The sequence below is a fragment of the Cydia pomonella genome, unplaced genomic scaffold (genome assembly GCF_033807575.1).
Source record: "Cydia pomonella isolate Wapato2018A unplaced genomic scaffold, ilCydPomo1 PGA_scaffold_210, whole genome shotgun sequence".
NCBI lineage: Eukaryota > Metazoa > Arthropoda > Insecta > Lepidoptera > Tortricidae > Cydia > Cydia pomonella.
In genome coordinates, this window is record NW_026907850.1 from 21,006 (window position 1) to 29,906 (window position 8,901).

The following is an 8,901-nucleotide window of genomic DNA, read 5'->3' on the forward strand; positions in this document are numbered from 1 at the left end:
AAGTCAGGGAATGCCTCGGCATGTCAGTTAAATTTGATACAAAAAATAATGAAAATAATAATGTTGTTACTCTAAGTCAAGAAAAATATATTGATCAGATATTAAAGAAGTTCAATATGTCAGAATGTAAGACTGCAAATACTCCAATGGAGGCAAATTTAAAGAGTAAAAGGGAAAATGTTACATCGGGTCAAAATCCCTACCAACAGCTTATAGGAAGCTTAATGTATCTAGCGGTCTTAACACGACCAGACATAGCTTATTCTGTGTCATATCTTAGTCAATTTAATAACTGTAATAATGAAGAACAGTGGGTTTATGCAAAAAGAGTTCTAAGATATTTAAAGAAAACTAAAAATATAGGTTTAAGATATTGTAAAGATGGTAGTGTCAATATACAGGGCTTCGTAGATTCAGATTGGTGTAGCGATATTAATGATAGAAAATCATACACAGGATTTTGTTTCACAATGTCTGGATCGGTCATATCTTGGAGCTGTAGTAAACAAAAATGTATATCGCTTTCAAGTACCGAAGCTGAATATGTTAGTATTTCAGAGGCCTGTAAGGAGGCGGTATATTTAAGAAACTTACAGTATGAAATCACAAAGAAAATGTACAAAATTACTTTGCATAATGATAATCAAAGTGCACACAAATTGTTAGTTAATCCTGTATTTCATAACAGAACTAAACACATTGATGTAAGATTTCATTACTGTAGAGACCTGATAACTAAAGATATTGTTATAGTTAAGTATTTATGCACAGCTGATATGCCAGCTGATTTACTTACAAAAAGTTTAAGCACTGTTAAGCATTACAAATTTATGGATGCCTTAGGCATTGTAATAGTGTAGGCAACCTTTATAGTGTTTTGCCATTTATTTAGTTATTGTAAAATATATTTTGAGTGGGGGTGTTGTAAATATCAAAATATTCATCACTCAATGACTACTAGCGCCATCTATGCGCAACTTGTAAGAAACTGTTTTTATACAATAAAGCAGTCACTGGAAATCATTCGAAGCAAACTCGTCGTTTTATTTTAGCACGCTGCTCAAATCACTTGTGAGCCCGACGCCACGCTGCACGCCCCGCCGAACACTTCGCTGCGAGCGTCCACTCAGGCCTTGCACTAAGGAAAGGACTCATTAATTTATTGATTTATGTTACTTACTTTTTTACGAATAATCACATGTCCTAACCACACAGTCTACTTTTACATGATCATAATTAATTACAGAAATGTTCTAAGAAAGAAATATCTGGAGACCGCATTTCATTTATGAAAGCGAAATTCGCAATGTCTAGAGCATTTGAGGGGACATATTATAGACTTGAAAGGCTGTGGTTGTTCTCGCTATCAATATTACATTACTATAGAGGCCGGGAAACGAAGGGTTGCAGGCCAAGTAGATATAGACGGCCGACAAATTTTAAGTATGGCAATGTCAACAATTCATTGCAAGTTAGAGAAAAGGTACGTAGCTGCTGAAGGGTAGCGTAGACATCAGACCGTAATGGCAATATGTAACTACGTTTTCTTTCATTTTTATTTAAACAGTATTTTACTCTTCCTCGTATTGGTGTGAAGTTATACTGTATAACATTACAAATCTAGTCCAAGGGAACGTTACGAGTATTAAATATTTATTTTTTTAAATCATCACCTAAAAGTCAATTCTGCCAGCCAACATGAGTAAACAACTCAAAATTTGCATCAGATTACTTTGCTCCTCTTGTGTGTAAAATGCAATTTTCTGATTATTAATTAAAGTAAAGAGAGCCTTACGTGCTGATGTATAGAACATACGAGTACAACAAATAATTGATTTTCATTAAAAATAGTGTTGACGACGCTGCCCCCAATTCCGATATTTCCGAAAGAACTGTGTTCATATTTTCCGTAGATTGTGTTACACAACACATTATATATACATTAAACCTTTCAATATGTAGTCCTTCCACAGTCGAATGAAAAGAAATAAAACCAATACAAAAACGCGATAAAAGATATGTCCGATATAAAGGTTTCAGTAGATACGGCGGGAATGAAATATCCACTCGCAACTCTCAAATGGGCGAATCTCTTTGTTTTTGTCAGAAAAAGTAAACTTTCTTTTCTATTTTCGATCCTCTAGACCCATGTGTGGAGCGGACCATAAATCAAAAGCCTCTCAATAAATCTTGGCTTGGTAAGAATCTGGCTGAGACGTAATGTATTTTTGGCGTTTATCATACTTAATATTGCACAAGACTTTCTTTGAATAAAATTACGTATGGCGTTGAGAAGGTCGATAAAATTTCCGGTGCTTTCTCAGATTCTTTTGGACCGAAATTAAACCATTTGTAAACCGTGCGACGAATGTACCTAAGTAAATCAATCTAAACATTGAATTAGTTGGAGTTGAACGGGCGATTTTGGCAATATTTTAGAGGAGACGGCGATAGAATGGCGTATTTTGTACCCGAGCCACGTCCTCGCCTATTCATCAGGGCGCCGACACCATTACCGCCCGCCACCTGGGGTGTGGTTCCGGTTGCTTAGCGAGCTCTGGTGGCTTGAAGCACAGGACACGCCATAATACGGAAATCGTTTTAGTACCTATGTGCAGTATACGCCACAGATCTAGAATGATGCTTACGCTTAAAGATAACTGAAGTGTGCAAAAGGGAAGCCACGACGTACTTATAGTAAGAACATTTTATGAGTTTGAGAGGGCAGATTACTAATGAAAACAGGTGACCATTTCTGAGCTTCGTAACGGCCAACCAGTATGACCAGACGCACAGCGAATTTAGTCAAAGATCAAATCAAGTCGAGATTTATTAAGTTCGAAAAACCCGTCTTCTAGTTGTATTGGATCTAGTTCACATTCTACTGGACTATTCAAATCAACCGCAAGCCCTCGACCAATTGGAATTTACAGACTGCGTGTATTCTGAATAATTACCCAAACACGGGTGATGTAACTTCTTCAAACTACCAGCATAACATGACCTACAGATCTGTAACAAATATGGGTCATAAGAGCTCACGTATTCTTGGTTTATCCAAGGGTTAACTTGACCGCGGTCTCTATGAATTTGGAACACACCCTCGCTCGGTCGCTAGTTCGTATTATACCCCAAGTATTGCTCTCGCCCTTCATTCACTAGTTAATAACTTATTGAGTTAGCAACATAAATGTGATTTCGCTTCTGTTTTATATATTTGGTAAAATAAGGGGTTTATTCCATTACCCATTACTTAATTGATGACGTAATGGAAAATAAATAAATAAATAAATATTATAGGACATTATTACACAAATTGACTAAGTCCCACAGTAAGCTCGATAAGGCTTGTGTTGAGGGTACTTAGACAACGATATATATAATATATAAATATTTAAATACTTAAATACATAGAAAACACCCATGACCCAGGAACAAATATCCATGCTCATCACACGAATAAATGCCCTTACCAGGATTTGAACCCGGGACCATCGGCTTCGTAGGCGGGGTCACTGTCACTACCCACTAGGCCAAACTGATCGTCAAAACAAAATAAACTGAGCTAACTATAAAATTACTTACAATAGTACTTTGTGCAACGAGGGGGGTAAGTGAAAATTTGGATACGCCGACAGCCGCAAGCTGGAGGGAATTAAAGATCCGAGTTTGCAATATTCTTACCCCCGGAGTTACACACAATGTTTTTCTTCACACTTGCGAAGAAAAAACTAAATTTTAAGCAAAATAATTCTTAAATACGGTGACAATACATATCAAACATTCGTCTGCCATTTAGTAATTTCTTGGCAGGTGAGGCATCGAAGGCACAGACCAGAAAAGCGCGAAATGATCAAAGAACCCGCCTAGCTGGTAGTGAATGTTAATTACCAATTGCCAACATAAAAATAATTCAATTGCAACATGCATAAGATAAAATTAAATCGTGGTTAATATTTTTCATGAATTAAATACATAAAGTAAGGTTGTTTTAACGGGTTATATAGCGTATTAATAATTCCAAAATACATCCCTTTACAGCGTTCGTGGGTCAGCGGAAGGGTGAGGAAATGAGGGTTTTCCCTAGAGGTATGGGGTTCATCAAAAAAAGGAGTTTACAGGTTTTTAAAACAGGCGTCCATAAGCACGGTGAGTGCTTACCATCAGGCGGGCCGTATGTTTGTCTTGCCACCGAAGTGGTATTAAAAAAATTACAATGGAAAACTAACCACACACAAAAATAATGGACATGAAATGATGTGTGTTTTTTCCTGTTTTATGTTTGGTTTTATAAACTAACAAACAAACATGTGAAGGCTGGTTACACACGTAAAATAGGGTCATAAGGCTAGTTGATCAAGCGTTAGTGAAGATGTCTGTTTCAGCTTGAGCAAAAATACTTTCGTTTGTCTCATTTCTTAACCGATTCTCGAGAAATTTTGGAAGCAGGTTCCATAGTAACTTATTTTTTTGGCAGTAGTTTTGTATTTTGAAAAATGTTCAAAATAACAGAAATTGGACGATTGTGAGTTCGCCGTGGTTTTAGTTATTGAACTTATTTTTTATGAATATAATCGGGAGGTCTACTCGTACAGCTTACAGCTTACTTACAGAGCCCCTAGTTATACATTAAGAGTACAATTATTTTACGAAACATTACTAGTTACTTATACTAAAAAAATATTATTATAAGAACAAAAAACCTGACTGCTTACAAGACATGAACTGAAAAGGGAAATACAAGTAGCACAACAGGTACCTATTTTTTTTTACACTACGTCGGTGGCAAACAAGCATACGGCCCGCCTGATGGTAAGCAGTCTCCGTAGCCTATGTACGGCTGCAACTCCAGAGGAGTTACTAAATCCCCCCCGTTGAGCTCTGGCAACCGACAGGAACACAACACTATGAGTAGGGTCTTGTGTTATTTGGCTGGGGTTTTCTGTAAGGTGGAGATACTTCCCTAGCTGGGCTCTGTTCTAGATCTGGAATGATATCCGCTGCACTGTGCCCTACCACACAAAGCGAGATGACATTCACAATGCCCATACCTCTCTTTTGCCCGTAGTTTAAGGACATACCCCCGGGTACGTCCTTAAGCGTCCTGGGTAATCAATAATGAAATAACTACATATGTATATTCTTACTAAATACTTTAAGGTGCCGTAAGAAAACCTCCCCCTTCCCTTTTTTCATTTTTCTTTTGTCACTACCACAATTCTGACGAAGTCAACGACATATTATAAGTCAAAAACCGTCCAGCCGTTTGGGCTGTAGGGCGTGCCAAAGAAATGTACATACATACATAGCTGCATAGGTATCTTCAAACAAAAAAAAATACTTTTGACGGTGTCATATCCGATCCATAAATGATATCTATCTCTATATCTATAAGTATTTAAAAAAAGTTTAACAAAATCTACCCTCATAGGGCTCCTTAAGCCAGTTGAGGGTAGATGAAAACATTACATGATCAAATAATGGAGGTTTAAAGTCAGGTCATTCAGTGACAGATCCAGGCGGTTTTGTATTTGGTTGGTTAACCAATAAATGTTATAACTACCTGAAAATTTACAAATTATTTGTTTACATTTATTTAAATACCTAAAGATACAGAGTTATGGACCTAATATTTAACGTATCTTAAAGTTCAAATCGGGCCGAAAGTCTCCGAGTTAAGGCTACCATAATTCGTAATGTTATAAAATAAAACGAAACCTACAAAGAATTGTGCCCCAGAAATTCATAATTCCCACAACCTATAAAATGTCTCAGGTATAAAATAGGCTCTTGACTTTTCCCAGGACGCCCAACTCAGTGAACGAAATACTGGACGGTGCCACTGTAACAATTTATCATTTTATTTTATCATTTACTTTGGGGCCCTGAGGGTATTAATCTTCTGGTTAATGTTAACGTTGTTTTCGAAAATAACATTTTGGGTGTTTTAGAGTCTGCATTTGGGTCATACATTTCTTATTTTTTACTCTTTCGAGTCTTTCCTGTAGATCAGAAGTTTAGAGAATTGAAAGCTCAGTTTTACCCTGCACCCTTATAGGCATTTTTTTTCAGTACTTAATATCCAAATAGGAAACATATAGAGGGTGTTTATTAAGTCAACTGCAATAATTTACGGGGTAAATATAAAGGTCATATTGTATATCCGGTCATTAATTTTTATTATATTATTCACAGAAGATACCGACCTTTTTCCTGAAATGTAGATATTTGACTCCTTGAGCGGCAAATATTTAATCCAATTTTTTTATTTTGATACTTGGAGATACTTTACACCTCCAAATTTTATTAGTATTAGTACTCTGACATTGGGGACCTTTTACATCTCCAGATTTAATGTGTTTTTAACCATAGAGACTATACATCTCTATTGTATTGTAGTAATTATTTATTTTAAGATTATTATAATGTAATGTTTACCCAGGTATTGGCTGTTGTATTTATAAATGTTGTTATGTATTTTTCATGTCACTATATGATGTTACTATAAATGTTGTATTGACTTGTAAAAGAGCCCTTGAGGCCTACTTGCAGAATAAATTTTAGAATTTTGAATTTGAATTTTGAAGCAAAATGTAGTTATTTCTAAACTTTTACTAGATAGTGGCGTTACTAAATGGCTACGCGGAAAAGATAAGAAGAAAAATAAGACTTTATTCATCTCAAGAGTGAAAGGATGATGAATGTGCTTGCATTTATCGTACGGAGTGCTTTTTTGTGCGCTAGGATTGAAGAAGAATACTGTCACGATTTCCAATTCAGTTTAAAGTTTTGACTAATGTATGTTCAGGCCGGTTTTTTTTTCAAATCTAGGTTTCTCAATACAGTTTTAAAGGTGGTGTAAAAATTTATGATACCATTGTAATTCGCTTAGAGGCAACGAATTCAATCGATCGATCAAATGTCGCAATTTTCCGCAAATCGCATGCGATTACCGGTGACGTTTGAAGAGGCCATAATGACCTTAATATATGTAAACCGATCACGAGCTGTCATTATTTTCTTCAAGTCGGAACAGGTAGTTTTAGTCATTTCTACTTTATACTACTCTTCTACTTCCGACTTAATTTTTAGTACGAAAACTAATTTAATAAGGCTTATAATTATCAAATTCTTAGTCAACCCTAATTTGACAAACAAATTGAACTCTCAGACAATTATGTATTCTAAGCTCAAGATGACCTAAGTCTTCGGGTAAGTGCAGAAAATTCTAGAACTTTAGCCACTAACAACATAATTGCTTGCAAAATATTAAGGAGTTAGATCCCTCTGACTCCAGGTTCAGACTAATTATGAGAGCTACTAGCCTCTTTCATAAGCTAACAAGGATGCCTGTAGCCTCATTGCCGCTAAAGAAATTATGCAAAACGTCCTACGATTAAAATCTGTTTTGTAGAATAATATAAAGTAATTGTTTATTCATTACTGGAAATAGGTTTCGACGTAAAATTGGCTTATTTCCTCTTATGAAAGCCAATGAAAATATTAATAAACGGAGATCATTGATAACAGGAGATCGTTATCCCAGAGTCACGAGTTCGATTCTCGTCCGAGGCAGTTAGTTTTATTCCTATTCCTTTATCTTTAAGTCGAAAAAAGAAGTTACACATAAAGCATTTCTGTGTCGAAAAAATTTTTTTGTACCCTTGTCACATTTCATACCTAGGTCTCTATTCTTACGAACTGTTCTCTGTATCTCCTATTGCTTTAATAACGTTTTGAATCTCTGTTTTTTTTTTTAAATCTCAACTCCAATTACTCTCTGTATTTAGAAAATAACTTACTTAATGACACTCAAAGATATATATGTAATGTATATAAATATATATATAATTCTATAGATGGCGATATATCTTTAGCTTATATTCGAGTAGATGGCGACACCATTTGATATTTAATACATATCAGTGAAAAAACATGGTTCAAATGGCTATATCTTATACCTTTAAACGAGCAATTCTTGTATATATATTTATATATATATATTTCTGTGACCTCGGAAACGGCTCTAACGATTTCGCTGAAATTTGGTATATGGGGGCTTTGGGGGTATACAATCTATCTAGATTATTCTTATGTTTGGGAAAACGCGTGTTTTCGAGTTTTCGTGCGTTTTTCTTTCGACGCAGAATATGGTCGCTAATTTCGTATTGCCGGCCACTGTCCGTCTGGTCCAACGGGTTAAGACGCGGACTGCTAAACGAGTGTTACGGGTTCGAATCTCGCCCGGTGACTAACTTTTGTTTTTTTTTTATATGTTCAAGTTTATATATATTTTTTTAATTTTTATTGTTTTAGACAAGTTTAATTTAGTAAAAAAATGACCCATGTAATAAGAGAAATTGACAATAGATGGCGTTACTCTGTGACAAGTGCTGTAAGGTTAAAATCGATTGTAAATAATAATAATTGCCAGTTCACATTTTACTTTTTAAGTTTTTTTTTTTTTTTTTATACTACGTCGGTGGCAAACAAGCATACGGCCTGCCTGATGGTAAGCAGTCTCCGTAGCCTATGTACACCTGCAACTCCAGAGGAGTTACATGCGCGTTGCCGACCCTAACCCCACCCCCCTCGCTGAGCTCTGGCAACCTTACTCACCGGCAGGAACACAACACTATGAGTAGGGTCAAGTGTTATTTGGCTGCGGTTTTCTGTAAGGTGGAGGTACTTCCCCAGTTGGGCTCTGCTCTAGATCTGGAATGACATCTGCTGTGCTGTGCCCTACCACACAAGGCGAGATGACATTCACATTGCCCATACCTCTCTTTTGGACGTAGTTTAAGGACATACCCGGGTCCAAAATATTACAATAAATAGTTATAACCGAGCAAAGCTCGGTCGCCCAGGTACTGTCATTCTAAGAGTTTAGTCGTTTGTCGA